Source organism: Macrotis lagotis, chromosome 3 (assembly GCF_037893015.1).
Source record: "Macrotis lagotis isolate mMagLag1 chromosome 3, bilby.v1.9.chrom.fasta, whole genome shotgun sequence".
NCBI lineage: Eukaryota > Metazoa > Chordata > Mammalia > Peramelemorphia > Peramelidae > Macrotis > Macrotis lagotis.
This window is the reverse complement of record NC_133660.1, coordinates 174070678-174091443: the sequence shown is the minus strand read 5'-3', so window position 1 is coordinate 174091443 and position 20766 is coordinate 174070678. Positions and strand designations below refer to the sequence as shown.

The window sequence follows — 20766 nt, the reverse complement described above, 5'->3', positions numbered from 1 at the left end:
GGATTTGAACCCAGGTACTCCTGACTCCAAGGCTGATGCTTTATCCGCTACGTCACCTAGCCGCCCCTATTTCTGATATATGTTTGACCCTTTGATGGCTCTGTCAGTGCCTTGGAACAAAGCATAGAAACTATCTTTCTTAAATTTGCAGATGACACAGATTAAACATAAACTTAGAAAAATAAGACTTCAAAACTTGTCAAGGAATAGTTCCAATAATTGGACCCTGTCTAGGGTATTGTTTTGGGGTTCAGTACAATAGCTAAATTAATGAGTATCAAGAGGAAGGATGATAGGATGAGAACTTGAGACTTGCCATACCACGAGGAGGATCTATTGAAGGGTATGAGGATGTTTTCCTTAAGAAGAGCTTGGGAAGCCAGAGCATTGTAGTGGGTCTTGAAGTACTGGAGGGTCGTCATGGAGAAGAGGGATTAAATGTATTTTGCCTGATTCTGTGGGCAGTAGTACTAGGATTGATCAGCCCATAGAAAATTAGAAGCCAAAGAGTTATTAGCCTTTATGAAAAGAAAACTTTTCTTACTGAGTTGCCTGAAAATAGAATGGGCTTTCTTGGGAGGTAGTAAGGTCTCATTCCATTGGAGGTCTTTACTAAGAAGAAGTTGGATGGCAGTTTGTGGGTCATGGAAAGGTGAATCCTGTGGTTTAAGATGGATTAGCTAATGAAAATTAGTTAAGCAATGCAATTCTCTGGGACTAGACTGATACTCCTTACTTTTACAGATCATGCCTAAATTTAGTGTTGGTGAGTTGAGAACTGCCTGGATTGTAAATATTCTTAGTTGACTGAAGGTATCTGAGAACTGCTATGTCGCCTTTTTTGATTGTTTTTAATTAGTATTCATTATGCTTTGTGAAGTGTGATTTTTAATTATTTGCCATTGTTTTGCTATTTGAGTAATAGACAGCAGTGGGTAAGCAGCCCAGGATAAATCCATAGCAAGTTATGTGTGAGAGGAGGTGTTGGAGTTGGCAAAGGAAATCACATGTTTCTGACTTATGGGGTCCAGGCCATGGTCATGTACTGAGAAGATCTCTCAGTAACTGTTACAGATAGGTCAGTGTTTTTAGTGGAGGAAAAAGAAGAATCAATGGATGTGACCTTTAAAAACTGGGCTAAGTATCCAACTGAAGTCCTCCATGAATGCATATTAGTGATTTAAGATTTATTGAGTATCTACTTTGTGCTAGGGATTGTTCACGGTGCTGAAATTACAAATGCCAATAAGATTCCTTCCTCTGAAGGTGATCATATTCTGTTTGGCTTTGTGATGAAGTGATGAGGATTCTGAAATATCAACCACATGTGGAGGTTTTTAATTCAGTCCCACTTACTTAGTGTCTCATTAAATGTTTATTAAGTTCCTGATAGGTGTTTGGAGAGCATCAGTTGTGGAGACCTCAAGAATATACCCCCCCCCCCCCACTTCTATCCCAGGGCAGTTTGGGAGGCAACATGCAGCTCTACAAGAATATTCAGACAGCTTCAGGATTTACTAGGTGTATGATCCTGGGCCAAGTCACTTCATTTCTGTTAGCCTCAGTTTCCTTATCTGTAAAAGGAGAATAATAATAATAATAATAACATCTTTCTTGTAGGATTGTTGTGAGGATCAAATGAGATAATAAATTTAAAATGCTTAGCATAAATGCTACATGAATGAACCCTTCAAGTCAGAGTTCAAGTCTTGCTTGTGACATATAAGAAGCAAGTCATGACTCTCCGTCTTCTAGATGACTCTTTAAGACTACAAGTTTCAGAAGAGAAGTTGCCAGGCTTTTCTTGGTAGAAGGGTCTTCTCACCTGAGAGTTTTCTCTAACTGTAAAGTCACCCTTTAAGTCCCCCATACCTAACTTCCATGTATATAATAAGGAAATAATGGTATAGGTCAGGCAAAAAAGATCAATTAAGAAGATATTACACATTGGATAAAGGATGATAAAAATGTGGTCTTGTTTGCTTTTATTATCTTATCTAAGAAGAACTCCCTTAATCTAGAAGTGCATGCCAGTTTAGGAATGTCCTGGGTTACCTGGCAAATATTAGTTGGAACCAACTTCAAATCTTTTTTTAGTTTAACTTATGGAAGTATGCCTGTTGCTAAAAGCAATCCTGTCTTTTTCTTACATTTTTATTTATTTTTCCAACTATATGCAACAGTAGTTTTCAACAATCTTTTTTTTTTTTGCAAAGGTGTGAGTTTTACATTTTTCTATCTCCCTCCTCTCCTCCCTTCCCTTAACAGAAAGCAATCTAATATAGCTATACATGTATAACCATGCTAAACATAGATCCATAATAATCATGTTGTGAAAGAAGAATCAAATCCACATTAAAAAAATCAGAGAGAAAAAAAGATAATATATAAAGCAATTTTTAAAAATTGAATATAATAAACTTTGGTCTGCATTTAAACTTCACAGTTCCTTCTCTGGATATGATTAATATTTTCCAGCAAGGCAATGTGGCTAAGTGACTTGCCCAAGGTCACCTAGTCACCTAGTATTAAGTGTCTGAGGCTGAATTTAAACTCAGGTCCTCTTGACTCCAGGGCTAGTGCTCTATCTATTGTGCCACCTAGTCGCCCCACACAAATCTTTTAGAATTGTCCATATTGTTGTCTGTACTGCTAAAATGAACAAGTCCATCAGAGTTGATCATAATCCAGTGTTGCTGTTAGTGTATATAAAGTTCTTCTGGTTCTATTCACTTCACTCAGCGTCAGGTCTTGCAAGTCTTTCCAGGCTATTCTGAAGTCCCTTTCATCATGATTTCTTCTAGAAAAACGGTGTTCCATCACATTTCTATACCACAGTATGTTCAGCTAGTTCCCAATTGATGGCATCCCCTCAATTTCTAATTCTCTACCATTATGAAAAAAACTGCTATAAATATTTTTATACATGTGGGGTTTTTTTTTACCCTTTTTTTGTGATCTCTTTGGGAAATAGACTTAGTGGTATCAGTCAGTCCTGTCTTAAGATTTCCCAGAAAGGAAGCCAGAGTTCTGTGGGCACTTTAAAAAAAATTAAATAACAGGAAGTTTCTCTCTCTTTTACACCATTTGTTTCCATTTAAGAATTCTGCCAAGTCTAGACTTGAGCAGTTGAATTTTGTAAGGAAGGGGCACAGAAAGGACCATTCTTCGAATAAGCCATGTCAAGTCAGACATGACCTGGTTGACCTATAGCTTTACTGGTGTAACAGGAGCCAGAAATGTGAAAGGAACTCTACCTTGATGGCTGTGTGTTCTAAATTAATCCTGGCGTTTCCCTTTCCTGGTGTGAACTAGCAGCCTCCTCTTGGGACCCTGGCTTGAATAATTTTGGCTGATTATCATGCAGATTGATAAGTGGGTGGAAAAAATAACATTGCTTACAGAATTGTTGACTTTTAACAAGATTATATTTGCATGTATTTTATTGGAATTATTTGCAATGTATTTTGTTTTGAGTGAATCAATTCATAGTATTTTTCAAGAGCCTACTTTGGACCAAGAGTTTAGGATAAAAAGAGAAAGTGAAACAATCCCTACTCTCAAAGAACTTACATTCTAAAAGAGCAAAAGGAAAGGAATAAGGCATAGTTTTCTTTTCAGCAGACACTGCCACTTTCTTTTCAGGGCTTTTCACCTGCATCTTTAATCCACCACTTCTATAAAGAATGTTATACTTGAACTCCTAAAGGAAGCAGGGGAAGAAGCTTTTGTGTCATGGTGGTTTGGTGAAGTTTATGGACCTTTTCTCAGAACAATGTTTTTCAATAATTAAAATAAGGTACATGAGATTATAAAGGTACTAAATTATGTTGAAATACAGTTATAAAATATTAATAAAGCAATTTTGCAGGTTAAGAACCCTTATTCTATGTGCAAATTTCCACAGTTAGAAAGGTGATTGGGAAGCAACCTATAATCTCAAGGGTCTTAGATTCTTCTGGGGAGATTCTACTTGTACCCAGTTAAGTAACTTCAAGGTAATTTCAGGGAAGCAGTTTGGTCATTCAATGGAACAGAATATACTGGACTTGAATTCAGAAAGACCTGAGTTAAAATTTTACACAAACACTGGTTTATTTGACTAAAAATTTTTGTAACATCAAATAAAGAATTTTAACTTTAAAAAAAGCTGTATGATGCTAAGCAAGTCACTTTTTAAAATTTTTTATTTATTTATCTTTTTGCAAGACAAAGGGTTAAGTGACTTGTCCAAGATGACACAGTGAGGCAATTTTTAAGTGTATGAGACTGGAATTGAACTCAGGTCCTCTTGACTCCAGGGCTGGTGCTCTATCCACCTAGCTGCCTCCATGAGCAAATCTCTGTCTGCCTCATTTTCCTCCTTAGGTTGATGAAAGGGAGAAAGAAAGAAATATCACTAGAATGGGAGCTGCTCTGAATATATACTATGTGAGGACTAAGATTCCCCACCCTCCATAATCTTACACTTACCCTCCATAGTTTGTCTTGTTGAGGTCTAGAAGTAATTTAAGGATCCTGAGGACTATTTCAGGGGAGCTCAGCTCCTATCAAGATGAATTGAGGTGTGGTGAGAGAGAGAGAGAGAGAGAGAGAGAGAGAGAGAGAGAGAGAGAGAGAGAGAGAGAGAGAGAGAGAGTGTTTGTGTTGCATTGCACATCTGTATTTGTTGTTCAGTAAGCTTACTGACATTATTTGACTTTCCAGTAGTCACACAGCTAGAACAGAGTTGGAACTTAAAACCTGGGCCTTCCTGACTTCAAATCCAAAAATCTATCTACTCTGCATGGTTGCTCAGGAAATTTTTTTCCAAATTAAAGCAAACCACAGTTTTAGATGTGCAGTTCAGCATGGACTCAATTCTTTCTCCATCTCCTGGAAGGAATGCTCTTAAGCTGCCTAGAACAAAAATGAGTTCTCGTTAAAAAAAAGGTCATTAAGTGGAGGAGATATTCAGGCGGAAGGAATGTTTCCAAGAGTCAATTCAAGTGCTAAGGCGGATAATTTTTTTGAGAAGTTGTAAATAGTGAAAAATGTATGAAAAAAAGATCAAAAGCAGAAGTAAAAACTAAAATATTCATATTTCCCCAGTCTTATACACTTCTGCCTTCATCATTCATCTTTTGCCAAGAAGACCTCAAAAGGACTTAGGAAGAGTCAGAAACCACTGAAAAAATGAATAAACAACAACAGCACCTCCCTTTGGATCTAAAAAAGGCTTTCTCCTAGAAATGTTTTCCTTTTTTCATAGGTGAAGGAACAGGAAGGGGATTTATTTATTTTAATTTAAGAACCTACCATGTGTCAGCTTTAGAATAATAAAAAATGCCAAAAATACAATGGCTAGCATTAATATTGTGCTTTTAGGTTTGTAAAATGTTTTATCAATATTATTTGATTTTATCCTCACAACACCTGAGGAAGATAATCATGTCAATGAGCATCTTTTAAGCTCTGACTATTGTTAGGCACCATGATATGGGAATGTATGGGGATACCCATACAAGTAGAAACATTTTTCTGCCCTCCAGGAGTTGATCTTCAAATTGAAGAAGACAATACATAAAAAGAAGCTAAATAAGGGAGGAGGTACCCCACAAAGGTACCTGTTAGAGAGCTCTGAGGAATTGTGAGGAATTGATTTGGGAGTTTTTCCTAGAATGGCAGTTCTATTATCATCCCCATTTTTGAGATGATGAATGAAGTAGATAGAAATTTAATGTTTTGCCCAGCAACACAAAGCTACTTAATATCTCAGGTCAGATTTAAATTCAAATTTTGTCTCCAAGTTCAAAACTCTACTCATGGTGCCACTTAGATGCCCAAGTCAGATCTCCTGGATGTCTTCCTTGTCTCCCAAACTGGAAATCATCTCTTCCTCTCCAAATGTCTTATTGAACAGATCCTTTTTAAAAAATCATTCAGGATTAGTTAAATGCCATTATAGGTATAATTTTAGAATCTACTATATATTATTTTTATGTGTAGATGGACCCTATTAATATGGATCAACTTTCTATATAGAATTAGAAATAATCCTATAAAAATCTCACTCTATGTTGCATTGACTGCTCCCTAGATTTCAACCGAATGGAACAAGATTTTCCTCTCCTTCCCCCATCCCTCCCCAGATCTTCACTATCATCTCCATGACTCTGACTTGATTGAATCTACCTCCTTCAGCCTCCTCTGTCCTCTGATTAAAGGACCAACTCCTCCCAATGCCTTCCTTTATAGAGTACTGTCTGATTGGACTCAACTCACTCCACTTTGTTATGCTGAATTTCAACTCCAGGGAACTGGATCTTAAGGTTTCCTGGTGTCTTGGTCTTCCCAGCCCTTTTTAGGTCTACTTTTGCAAGTTGTTTTCCTCTTCAGATTGTAAATTCTGTCAGTGACTGTCTTTTCATTCATTGTATTCTTAGAATTTAACAAATGTTTATTGGATTAGAAATGGGAAGAATAACTTGATATAATGGAAACTTTTCCAGGAATCATTGTTGTTCAGTCCTTCCAGTTGTGTTTGACTCTTTGTGACCCCATTTGGGGTTTTCTTGGCAAAGATACTGGAATGGTTTTCCATTTTCTTCTCCAGCTCATTTTACAGATGATGAAACTGAGTCAAATAGGATTAAGTGATTTACCCACAATCACATACAAGATACAAATAAATTTTGAATTCAAGTCTTCCTGACTCCAGCTCCAGTGCTCTATTTCCTGTGCCATCTAGGCATCAGGAATTAGGGGCTATCGTTATTTAACCTTTTTTTTTCTTCAAAGTCTAGCCAGTACCTTGCTTGGTTGTGTTGTACCTGTGATTTTATCTTTTTAGGGAGTTTCTTCTATCAATGTAACTCATATATAACTTACACAGTCTGTTATAAAATTCAATTTTTAAAATGCAAATATAAATTTAAAATTTGATTTTGAATTTTATTTCATTTTCAGTTCCACATTCCCTCCTTTTCCTCATGTAAATGAGAATCTTAGAGAGTGACTTGGTTAAGTGAATTTATTGCAGAAGACTCCTCAGTGTCAAGACACACTGGAATCCCAGTGCTTCTGAATTGGAGGCTGACTGTCTTTTCTTGCTTTTTACTTAGAACCATCTTTCTAATAGGATTTGTTTTACAGAAATCCCCTTGAATCATCCTTCTATGAACAAATAACACCTATAAATCAGGAAATACTCCTACATTTTTTGGAGAAAGGACTTGGTTTAGAGCCTGTAGTTTGATTACTTTTTGTTTCTCTAGGGAGAGGCTTTAAAAAGCCTAGCTAGAGCTCCAGCTAGGTCCTTCTGTGTGTTTTTGCTTTCTAAGCCATCACCTTCTTTCCAGGGTTTAAATTTGGGGGTAAAGGGGGTAAGAAAAAGATAGGGTTGGAATTTTTTAATAAAATATTTGTAATTGTTCATAGTTATCAAGTGTCCCTCCCCCCTTTCCCCCAAAGGAACATCTTAAGTACGCCTGGGATTCAAAATAGAGAAGAGAACTAGAATCTTTTATATTGGAAAAATAATAATTTTTAACTGTCTTTCTGAAGGATGAAGACCTCCAATTTCTGAATAGTGCCATTTCATTTATAAAACTGGATTACAAAACAGTACACATAATCAACATCCCCTTATTTTTTTTCTCTGTAGTTTCTATTTTGACTTCCTAAAGAATGGAAGCTGTTGTTTCCATAGCAATCATTTAAAGATCTAGCTCTATCCTTAATTCAAAGGAGCAGTTGCTTGATATAATAACATGTTAGCTTCCTAAAATGTTGATTATTAGCTTTTTGCAAAAGAGGTTGGTGATATTGGGATCAAAAAGTCATTTTCAGCCCCTCCCCTAGGCATCTAGATAAATGTTGAGCTATTGATAATCTGGGACTGAGGAGAAGTGGATTGCTTTGGGGATTTAATTTGGGCAATGGGAATTTTAAAAAATCAGGTTTACCACTAATCTTAGTTTATTTTAAAGTATTGTATTCTTTAAATTTATTTTCATACACAATAAAGCAAAACGCAGGATTATTTATTTTAGAACTTAGACCTTTTTCTTCTTTTAAATAAAATTGTTGGTTATGAATGTTATTATCCCAAAATCAAGCACTCCAAAGAACAGAAAATTTTACATAAAACTATAAATTGCTTTTTTTACATTTTGTTTTTTTAAAGTGGTATATTTTTAAAATAGTAAAATTTACCCTCTTTGTAATTTTTGAAATTCTCTTCTGCGTATTTTTAAATGCATTTTTTTTTTGCAAGGCAGTGGGGTTAAGTGTCTTGCCCAAGGCCCCACAGCTAGGTAATTATTAAGTGTCTGAGGCCATATTTGAACTCAGATACTCCTGACTCCAGGGCTGGTGCTCTATCCACTGCACCACCTAGCCCCCCCCCAAGAGCTTAATTTTAAAGAAAAAAAGAATAAACTAAACAAAAGAAACCATAAGCAATATCTATTAAGTGAAAATTTAGTTGGATATGTTGAATGTTATTTAGCTTAGGCAGATAATTCAGTAATTTTCTTTGTATTTTCTCCATTCATGTGAATAGTCTGGGTGGTAGTAGAAAGAAGCATTCTTTGTTCTGAGCTAGCCTGGGTTCAAAGCCCAGTTCACTTTCTTACCAGATATGTCAACTTGGGCAAATCATTAATATTTTGGGGGCCTTAGTTTTCTTACCTATGAAATAGATATAATCCCTGTCTATCTCACAGGGTTTATTGCAAAGTTACAAGTGATGTTATATGTAAAGGCACTGTTAAGTACCTTGCAAGTTTATGGCATGATTATTTTTAGGTGTCATTAGTAGGTCCTTACATTTGTGGTCTTTACATAAATTAAAATTTAATTTTCATCTGAATGAAATTTGGAACCTTACATTTTAGTATTTTAAATTGTATAAGCATTATCGGTTAACAATCCTAATCTTACAGTCACATTGCAATATGTTGTCTTTTTTCAAGTAGAATGTAAGCTCTTTGTGGGCAGGTACTGTTTTGTTTTTTGTATTTGGGTCACTAGAGCTTATCACTTAGGAAGTACTTAGATAAGTTGAGTATACAGTGAGTTGAATCAATATTAAACTTTTCTATTAGAATAAACCATATAGATATTTTTTCTGTATGTTAATTTCAGAAGTTCCTGTCCAACCTGTCTCAAAGATATCCCCAAACTGAAATCAGTACCATTTGCCCTAAACCATTTTCTTTCCTTAACTTTCACATATTGATCGGGGCTCCTTTATCTTCCAATCATCTGGGTTACACCTCTCCATGTACAATATGTTGCCAAATTCTGTCAATTCTGCCTTTGAAATCTCTCTGCCATATGCTTTCTTCTTCTTTCCTCTGACACTCCCACCACTGTAGTGAAGACTTTTATGAACTTGTTCCTGGATTATTTCAGTATCTTGCAGTTTGGTTCCCCTTTTTCAGTCAAGTCTCTTTCCACTCCCATCCATTTTCCTCTCAGCTGTCAAGTTTTCTTAAGTACATATCTGACCATGTCACTCCATAATTCAATAAACCACAGGGGCTTCAATGGCACTGGTCTCCTTGCTTTCCTTATATATGATTCTCTGACTCTTCACTCTAGGCATCATCCTCCATGTCTGGAATTCTCTCCCTTTTTTTGTCTTGATCTTCTACCTTGCTAGGTTTCTCTCAAGACCCAACTAAAATTACAACTTCTATAAAAAAACCTTTCCTCATTCTCCTCAATACCTAGTACTTTCCCTCTGTGATTTTCTCCAAATTACCCTGGATTTGTCTTGCTTGTATATAATTATTTTCATGTTATCTCTTCAATTAGACTGTGAACTCTTTGTGAGCAGGGACTATTTTTGGTCAGTCTTTCTATTTTCCCCATCCAGTGCATTTCATTACAAAATACATGGGGGAGAAGTTGTAGAATAACTTAGGTGTGCTGTGTGATTTTTTCAGATTCTTAGGGGGAGTAACATTTATAATTGGGAAAGGAGCTTAAATCATAACTGCCAATTTAGGATGTCTATTCTATCAAGGAATAGGCAATATAGTTTTCACTTATGTTTGGTTAAGGATCGCCAAATGGAAAACATAAGCTATCAAGAGACAAGTATTCATCATTACTGCTTTGTCTCTCATGTTCATTGTAGAGAGTACAAATTCACATTGGATAAAGGTATCAATGACTAGCTTCCTGACAGCCTTAGGAATTCTACTGGTTTTGGCCAACATTGTGGTTTCAGACCACCTGTGAGAAACTAAAATCTTTTCCAGGCTGAATCTACTTAAATAACATTTGTTTGGAGTACTTAGAACAAAGCAAAGAAAAAAATCAAATTAAACAGTAAATGGAAGGTTTTAATATCAATTGTGCTCTTCTTTACAGTGACCTGTTTGAAGAAGACCTCTTTATCAAAACAAAACAATCCAGTTCAAATTACAGGAAGCAGAGACAGCTGTGTGCTCCCCCATATGTTATCCAAGAGTATGTTTCTTTTAGGAGGAATAATGATGTTTTAATGTACAGTGTTTATAAGCAATAGCTGTGTTCTCTTTAGAAGACATCAGGAATACACCTGTTGAAAGAAAACACTTTTGCCAGATGAAATGATATGTTCTGAACTTCCTTCTGGGAGTGGTGTGAGACTCTAATTCAAGATTCTTAAGAAAAATGAAAAGTAAACATGGCCTCTTTGGCAGGAGAATATGGTTTAGTAATTTCCCCCGAATTTGTTTTCTCTCTCTTATACCATATGTGATAATGTCATTAAAAGACTTATGTAAACCAAAGAAAATCTTGGTTAAATAATAAAAGGTTTAACTAAGACAATGATTGATATACAAGGCCTGGAGAGGTTTTAGAATCACAGCTAATACAGATATTAATAACTAGACTTAACTGTACTCAGGGTGATTTAAGGGTGATGAAATATATGCATAGGATGGGCCAATAACTAAAGAAAGTTTCCAGTTCACATGCGTTTATGAATGGCTCTGAAATCTTAGACTACTCATTTGGTTTGAATTTAGGTTCTGGCAAGTTTTATTTCAAGCGATCTTCTTTTTTATATTTCTAACTGTAATTAGAAAAAAACCCAACCAAACCCTTTAGGGTTTATCTAATCCATTTATGTTTCTCATTATTTTGTTGTATTGAGGCACATGAGGGCATTGGTATAAGGCTCATCTAAATTATGTGCAGTGTTTTGTCAAAATAGGATTCAGTGGATGAGTATTAATTTTGGGGTAGTTATTAGATATTCAGTGTACATTGAGTCTTTGAAACCAGAATGGATGTATGTCCTGCCTATGGTCACACTGGCTATGATACACTGGGCAGGTCCCTTAACTTCTAAGGACTCTAGGTATCTCTCTTGAAGTTGCAGAAATGGTGTTGATCTGTATTACTATAGGGTGTTTTTACTTGAGCTCCTTACACCAGTGAATCATTAGTCTAATCCCTTACCTTCTCCACTAGTGACATTGCAGGTTATGGCTAATAATCATCATAGCTCAACAATCTATCAATCAACAATTTATATATTTAATTTCTGAACTTAAGAAATACAAAATAAAAACTATAATTTCCACAAAGGAAATATAACAGAAAAAAGGATCCTACATTAAACTGTATATCTATATTATATAAACTTGCTTTCCCCTTTAAGTAATAAATGAATCAACAAGCATTTATGTAACCCATTCTATATTCCAGGTGTTGTCCTGAATATTGGAGATAGAGTTACTGACCTCAAAGGGCTTGCATTCTAATTAGGGAGTCAATATGGAATTTAAGAAATACATGCATGTTAGATAAAAATTAGTGTGAGAAAGTAGTCGCTGACAAATGGAAGAACTAGGAAAGGTTTCTTGCAGAAGATATCTCTTGAACTGAGCCATGACTGAAGCCATGGATTCTAAGAGGTTGCAGGTGAAAAAGAAAGTCAGGAACTTCCCCTTTCTTTCCTTTTGCTTTCTTTAATTGTACTTTTTAAATGATAGGTAACAATACTTCTGTCTTTAAAGTCTAGAATAATTTAGTTAGCTGAAGACAGTAGTTGAACCTTCCCAAATTAGCAGAGCCATATGCCAAGAAGATCAAATAGACCCTTTATATCTGGTCTTTAGAGAGTACTGAGGGGAGAATGGAGAAGTAGCACAGGGTCAGGTTGTCCATCATCTTCCTGTGAGTTCTTGAGGGTAGGGATTATTTTGCTTTGTTTTTACTTTTCTTTATATTCCCCAGGTCTTAATTTATGTCAGTGACTTGACTTGGTAAAGTGTCCAATCACATTTTCACCTAAGAACACCTTTTTAATGATTTATTTTGATCATATTTTTCTCTCCTCACAATCCCCTCCCCTACCCCCAACTTTTTCTTTCCCATTATTTTGCTTTGACTTTTTAAATTTTTTTCCTATTCCCTTTTCCCTTTTTTTTTTGGAGAAGGGGAAAAAAAGAAATTGCAGCATGAAAATGCGAGATAAACTTTGAGTCAGAAGACCTGGGTGGGCCCCTCTCTCAGCTTTGAAGTCTCCTTCAGATTCCATATCCTTGATCCCCTATGAACCATTTCTTTCTCTCCCTTTCCTTTTGCTTTCTTTAATTGTCATTTTTAAAAGATAGATAATACTTCTGTTTTCTAGACTTCAAAGTCTAGACTTTGAAGACAGTAGCTGAGCTTCTCAAATTAAGAATAGTCACCTAAGAGTTAATGCATGCTGTCCTGTCCCTTTACCAAGCTCAATAAATACTGAAATTCCTAAAGTCCTAAAATTGGATGCCCCTAGAAACCATCTATCATTGGGTAAATCCACAGTTTCTTTGTAGTCTCCAGGCCTGCTTTATATCGAGTCTTCCTTTCCCTCAGGGGTTAGTATCACAGTCCACAAAAAGACATTTTTCCATGGTCTATATTTGGACAGGCTTCTGAGTACTGATAATCTTTTGTTCCCCCGAGTAGATCACTGACTTGAATTTTGAAAGCACTGCATTATTCATAGTTCTTTTGTCAGCAAAGTTCAGTAACCCATTGTCATAGACTATCTACTTATAAGCTTATTACATTTCTAGGATAAGAGAATAATCTTATCTAAATATATAATTTATCCACTTTATATTAATTTATGGTAAGGTGAGCATGCTAAGCCCAAGATTTGTGTATGTGTGAGAGAGGCCAAATGGTTACTGACCATTTGTCCAAACTGGCAAGTGCTTGGAAGATTATAGCAAGGGTGTTCTGAAATGAGATCCTCTTAGAAGATAATACCTATACACAGAAAGGAAAAAGGATCAGAGGTACCTGTGAAATTCCTATCCTGAAAATTTTGGGCAAGAAAAAATTGCAACTAAAACTCACTCAAATATAAAAAACAGTTTTCCCCCATAAAGTAGAGATATTTAAAATATTACTTAACATTTAATTTTCTAGTTACTGATTTCTTTCCCTCAGTACATTATTTGTCTTTGTGCACAGTGCCTTGCCCATAATAACTAAATGTTTGTGCAATTGAATTGAATGTGTGTTTGGAGATGGGGCAGCTACTGACCTTTAAATCGTATTTGAGTATTTGTTGATATTGGCCATAATGGCAGTCATTCCTAGAGTAGTCTAGTCAAGCTCTTGGTTTCCATGGAGTGCTTTGGTTAGGAATACAGAAAAAAAATTAACCTGGAGATATTTACACATGACTATTATAGTGTTACAGATGGACAATCATGGAAAAGAATTGCCAGCTCAAATATAACTAAAAGCTAGTTTCCCTGAAGGATTGTGGCTTGAGCCTCATTACATTAAGGGTAACTGCTTTCCAATAGTGATTCATTGTCAGAAACTTTCAGGTTTGGTGTCAGTTCATTTTCATGATGGAAGAGAAAAGACTAGATTAGAATATAATGTGAAACCCTTGCTGTCGATCATTTGTTGAATGGGTGATGTGCGCTTGGCTCCTCTGAGAGGGAATGATCTCAACTTTTGCCTGAATGGCTAAATAAGATTCAGAAACATCAACCATGGTGAATATCTGACTCAGAGGAATAGGACTTGACTCCTTTACTCAGTTTTGAGTGGCCTTTTTTTCCTTTCTGTTTTTTCCCCATGTGTGTTTTGGGAAGCCTTTAATGGTGGGCTTCTCGAAAAGTGACTTCTGGAAAGGGCTGTCATTAAATAAGGGCAGCATGGCACAGTGGATACAGAGCTGATTTTGAAGCCAGGCAGACCCAGCTGGATTCAAGACCCACCTCAGACACATGTTGGTTGTGTAACCCTGTGGGCTTTGGAAAACTTATAAAAAATTCAGAGTACAGAGCAAGTATTTCCTCAAGTACTCCCCATAATGAGATTTCAGGTTTAGGAAGGCAGAGGCAGCAGAGCAAGAATAGAAATCTTTGGCCCTGGACTTCAAATTCAAGTTCAAATCCTTCCTGAATAACCATGGGCAAGGCACTTATGCTCTTGGTGCCTCAGTTTTCTCATTTGTAAAATGAAGGGGTTTGACTCAATAGCCTATGAGGTCTCTTCCAGTTCTTGCTTCATTATTCATTGTTATCAGAAAAGGAGTGTGAGTGAAAGAGTAAAGGGATAGCAAACAGTTAGTTTATTGATCACTTTTACTTAGCTAAGATAACGAAAAAGTATTTCTGCCCTCAAGGAGCTCATGTTCTACCAGGGGAGATAGTTTGCCAACAACTATGTGTGTAAAGTATAAGTATGAGGTCATTTCAAAGGGGATGTCTTTGGGGGAGGGGATCAACAGGAAAGATTTCTTTTAGAAGAGAGGATTTGAGGTGAATCTTGAAAGAAATCAAAGAAGGGAGGAGTTGGTAGTTAGGAGGAAGACCATTCCAGGCATGTGGTCGGCTGGTGAAAAGGCACAGGATCTGATGATGGAGTGATGGTGGGTCAAAAACTGTAAAAAAGACATTGCTCATGAGGAGGGCAGTAAGAGTTAAGAGGACTGGAAAGGTAGGAAGCATCCAGATTGTGAAGAGTTTTAAAATACTATAGATTTTTATATTTGATCCTGCAGGAAGTAGGAGCCACCAGAGTATTTATTAGGGGAATGACTTGGTCAGACCTGCTCTTCAGAAAGAGAGGAGAGAGAGAGAGAGTGAGACTGATGACTCTGCAGCTCAGCCTCACTTCAATCCAATTCACTTGCAAGTTGACATCACCCTCCTGATGTCATTGGTTCAACAATATTTTAGAAAGGTCACATTGGCACCTGAGTGCCAATTGATTGGATTGGTGTAAGACTTGAGCAGTGAGATCAATACACTAGTCTTGAGGTATAGCTAAGTGGCACAGTGGATAGATTTCTGGGCCTGAAGTTGGGAAGATCCATCTTTCTGAGTTCAAATCTGACTTTGGGCATTTATTGTGTTACCCTGGGAAAGTCACTTTGTCCTGTTTATCTTAGTTCCTCATCTGTAAAAAATGAGCTGGGGAAGGAAATGACAAGCCATTTCAGTATCTCTGCCAAGTAAACCCCATATGGAGTCACAGACATGACTGAAACAATTGAACTGAGTCTATTCTTTGGGTTTCATCTGAGTGAGTGGAGAGAATGTGTTATAAATTGGGATGTTGAAAAGGTAGAATAAACAAGATTTGGCAGCAAATTGGATATGTACTATAGGTATAATCAGTGGTAAATGGTGACATCAGTTTATGAACTTGGAAAACTATGTGGTTGATGACATCTTCAACTATAATAAGAAGGTTGGAAAGAGTTCAATTTTGGCACGTTGCTTTTGAGCATTCAATTTGAGATATTCAACTGGTTGAAGCAAGACTGGAAGCTCAGGTGGTTGAATAGAAATGAATAAATCCACTTGCAAATTTGAGAATTTGGGATGCTCATTGAATTCACAAAAAAGTCAGTACAACTATTAACTGTCCAATATTCCTTTACTTATTTTTTTCCTCTTTTATTTTTCCATGCATGACTTTGGTTAGTAAAATGACAGTGAGGTAAACTTTTTGTTTTTTTGGCAAGAAAACATTTTATTAATGGTTATGGATATACCTGTTAATAATATGGGCCACTGAACAAAACAGAAAAGCTGAGGTTTCCCATGAATTCTGTCAGCATTTTGGTAGAGAAGAGGAACCAGGACAGAGACTTGATGGATGCACACAGTCAGTGGGCATGACTTAGAAGAAGATTCAGCAAGGAAGACTGAAGAGTGGTCAGACAAGTAAGCAGAGAAGCAGAGGGGAGAGAGGAGGGTCATGTATGTAAACCTAGAAAAGGGTAATTGACTATTGAAAAAGGCTCCGGAGAGACTAAGAAGAATGAGAATTGAGAAAAGATCATTCAATTTGGAAATTAAAACATCATTTGTAACTCTGGAGAGAACAGTTTCAGTTGAATAATAAAGCCAGATGGTAGGAGTTTAGAAAACAGGGAGGAAAAGAAGAATGGAGGGAACATGGGCATGTTTGTAAGCAGCAGGTAAGTAAAAGACTGGAGATGATAGAAGAGGCAATCTGCTGGGGAATATAAGGGTAGATAGAATGTGTTGGCAAGGAGAAGAATCTCCTTTTCATGTGAGATAGAGAAGAGAAGGAAGACGTTTGAGTAATGTGAGAAGAGGAGGGAAAGTTTTCTTGTAGGAGATGGCACTAGAATTGAGCTTGGAAGGGATAGAAATCCCCCCCCCCCCACTTGGGGTTGCATTCCACTGGGGTCTTAAAAGTGAAGCCAGCAGATCACATATTTTGACAAGCCCTAATAATCTGGAATGCCTTTGAACATGGACTGTGTATTGTTGGAGGACCAGTCTAGCTAATTTTGGAAAATCTCATCACCAAAAGTTTGGCCACCAGATGTTGATTTTTTTTTTGGCCACAACAACTCGTGAAAGTTGCCAAAATAATCTTCCTAAAGCACATGTTTGACTGTCATGTCATTCCTCTGCTCAGAATTCTCTATTGCTCCCAGTTGCTTCTTAAGATACAAGTTCCTCTCCCTGGGATTTACAACCCTTAATAATCTACCTCCAGTTTACCTACTGACATATGACATACATTCCAACAAAACTGTTGAACTCCCCATTCCCCAAACTTGCATGTACAATTTCCCACTTCCATGTCTTTGCATTGGCTGTCCCTTCATGATTGGGATACATTTCTTCTTTACCTCATATTATTGAGTTCTTAGCTCCCTTCAAGTTTCATCTCAGTTACTACTTGCTCTTCAAAGCATTTCCTGAAAATTATTTTTTAGTGTTTTATCCTTCCTTAGATGATTTTTTATTTACTTACCTGTTTACATATTAGGTTCATTGTAGATGGATTGTTTCTAGTTCTTGCATTCATATCCTTTGTATTTTGGCTCAGGATAGACATTTGTGGAAATGAAAGGAAACTCTCTTGGAATATTGGCGGATTGTGGTCTGCATCCATCTACACCAGTGAAATCATGTCAAGTCAAAAGCATTTAAGGGTCTACTATGTACCAGGCAGGCACTATGTTTTGCAATGGGGATTCAGAGAAAGGCAAATAGGATCTGCCCCCAAGAAGTCCACATTCTAATATCCAGTAAATATAAATAATGTGTGTTCAAAAATCACAGATAAGTGTTGAAAAATATACATGCAGAAATCTCAAAGCCAGAGTTAAAATTAAACTTTTGCCCAGAAGAACAAAAATGACTTTAAGGATATAAACCAACATGAAAAAACTCTGATTTTGATTGCAATTCTAATCTCAGTTCTTTACTTCATATAAATCCAGGGGAATTGTTAGTCAACAAACTTCCCTTTCAGATTTCTCATTTATTATGTGGGCATTAAGATACTTTTACTGCTTGCTTTATAGATTTATTATAAGGGAAGTTCTTTGTAAATCTGAAGGCACATTAGAGATGTGACAAGTTGTTTTTATTATTATACTCTGATTAGCTCATTATTGTAACACTCAGGGGTCCATCACAGCTGAACAAATGCATAACTGAGAAACATCAGACAGAAATGATTAAATTATTGGATTGCCTTTCAGAAGGATCAAACTATTTAATAAAAAGCTCCGGGCACTGAAAATGAATTGGTTTAAATTCTTAGTCCTAGTGATCCCTAATGGGATCACCATTGAGTTCTGTATCTGGAAGCAAATAAGATAAGGTTCAATCCATAAGGGTTATTTTTTTATTATTACAATGGTGTAAATTCAAACTATGATTCATGGAATTTCAAGCAAAAACTAAATGTTCTTTTTTTTAATAAAGCAGTGTATTGGGGACTTTTCCATCTGTTCTTAAAAATCTGTTTCTCATAATACAGAACATGTGTTAATAGTACATCTTTTAAAAGGAAATTCTTGTTGAGTGGATTAATTCTAAATCCTAGGCACCCTGAGAATGTAGAATGACAAATAAGAAATATATCCTAGAAAATGATAATTTACCCTACCTCTTGCTTAAATGTTAAAAGTTTTCACATTCAGAAGGAATATTACCTGCTTCTCTCTTGCTAGCTCTCTCTGTTTCTGTTTCTGTCTCTGTCACTCTGTCTGTCTCTGTCTCTCTCTCCTCTCTCTCCTCTGTCTCTCTCTCTCTCTCTCTCTCTCTCTCTCTCTCTCTCTCTCTCTCTCTCTCTCTATCTCGCTATCTCTTTGTCTTTCTCTGTCTCCCTCTCCTGGATTTTTGCTGGTTCTAGTAACACCTATCCCTGAATATTACAAGAAAGGCCAGGAGTCATTCACTGTCCAGAGTACTTAGGGGCATGGTTGGTTTGGTTCATTTACAGCTGATTTTAGGGCAGGAGTTCTTAACTTTTTGTTTTATTTTTTAAATCATGATCTCTTTTGGCTACAGTTAACAATTATTAAAAGAGTGGAAGGGCTCTGATTGTATGACCATCATATGGGCTGCCTTATCTTCTAGGTCAAGACTTAAATGGGAACCAAAATAGTTGCTCAGTCCAGTGCTCTTTTCCATTTTGGTTTTCACTCTGAAATCTAGGTACTGACAAAGACATTCAGTGAATTCCAAGCTCCTGCTCCAGTGCTCTGCTTTACTTCCAGGTATAGGCTTCCTCCTTTTGTAGAGAGATTCCCATAGATATCCTTATTGACCCAGGCAGCTTTCATTTCCATCTTTCTTTCCCTCAGGACTTAGTTGCCACCTGTACTATTGCTGCCATATTTCCCCATGTATAAAAAAATTTGGGGTCTAAAAACTGGGAGCATCTTCTAAAGTGGTTGTAGATTTTTTTGCTTGAATTTCTCACATTTTGCTCTCGTTGTCTTTGCACTCATTGTTTCACATTTGTTACCTGTATATAAAGTTATATTTTGCCACAAAATATATTCTGCCCAAAAATGGCTCCCAAAAGATTTTTGTATAGTGTTGAATTCAAGTTCAAAGTGATCCAGTTTGCAAAAGTGAATGGAAGTCATGCTGCCGAACATAAGTTTGATCCTCTTCCAACTGAGAAAACAATCCAAGACTGACTATAGGAAAAAGAAACCCTGCTGAAAATGCCCCAGCAGAAGAAGGTCATGAGAGGCAAGTCAGCAAGATGGCCAGATTTAGAGAGGGAATTGAAGAAATGAATTAAAGGGCAAAGGGCAATTGGAATTCCTGTGTCCACAAAGATGGTTCAGCATGAGGCAAGAAGAATTGCTGATAAAAAAGAAGTGACTGATTTCAAAGGACACAATGCTTCAGGTTCATGAAACAGAATGGGCTAAGCATGCGTCCACATACCAGACTTGCCCAAAAGATGCTTGAATGCTATATGAGCAGCAGGTCCTTGAATTTCATGATGAATAGAACTTGAGTTCAATAACTTTATGTAATATATTTTCAAATTTAGGGTCCCAAAATTAATGTGTATTTTATAGATGGGAGTGTTCCATACATGGGGAAATATGGTACCTTCTGTTTAGTATACTAATAAAGAAAAACCTTATTAGTTCAGACCACTTTGAAGGAAGGATAATTTAAATAAAGAAGTTAGAATTATAATTTCAGATGTAAGTTTTAACACCTTGGCTAATAACAACTTTAACCAAATTGACCACCAGGGATTCCTGAGGAAATCATTTTTTGAATCAATAGTAATGATTTAATTTGTATCTAAATGAGTAAATAAATAGTTGAGGAAAAGTTGTAGTTGGAGAAAGCTCTAAGTATTCTAAAAAAAGCAAAAGTTTTTAAAAAAACTTGCATAAATGTTGTAAAAGTGTTCAGTTTTGATAGAGATATTACCTCTGTCTGCTGTGTATTTCTGTGTTTGATTATTTAAAAGGTTTTATTATCTGCAGGTTGGGCATCTGAAATTTTGTTTTTAATTTTTTTTTGGAATAGCAATTTTACTCCCACAGGTAATTTAAAAGTAATTTCCAGAAAAATAGCTTGGTATAGTGGATAGGATTTGACTTCTGAATTGGGAAGAACTGCATTCAAGACTGAACCAGATACAATCTGTGTAACCCTGGGAAAAGCCCTTTGACTTTCTATGTCTCAGTTTGCTTTTCTGTAAAATATTGGACTTGAACTCAATGGCCTCTTAAGATTTATACTTGCTTTTATCATTTGATACCAAGAGGCGTGCTCTTGGCAAGTTATTTTACTCCTTGATCCCCCAGGAAACACTTCTGAGAACAGTGGCCCACAGGTTTTTTAGAAAGGCATCTTCTCTCAATACAAATGGGAGAACAGTCTTGGATTTGATAAATCATTGGGATAAGCAGAGATTAGTATAGATTCAAAGAGCTAAAAGAAATTTCTTAAATGGCAATTGGGGCAGTGTATTGGGAACTGAGAAAATTGAGAGCAA

At 36.4% G+C, this 20766-nt stretch overlaps 1 protein-coding gene across 4 annotated transcripts in view; it reads left to right on the top strand.

Annotated features, from left to right (window-relative positions):
- The window catches only part of LIMCH1 (LIM and calponin homology domains 1), a 374176-nt gene that overhangs the window by 89105 nt on the left and 264305 nt on the right, over nucleotides 1–20766 (top strand). The window lies entirely within an intron of this gene.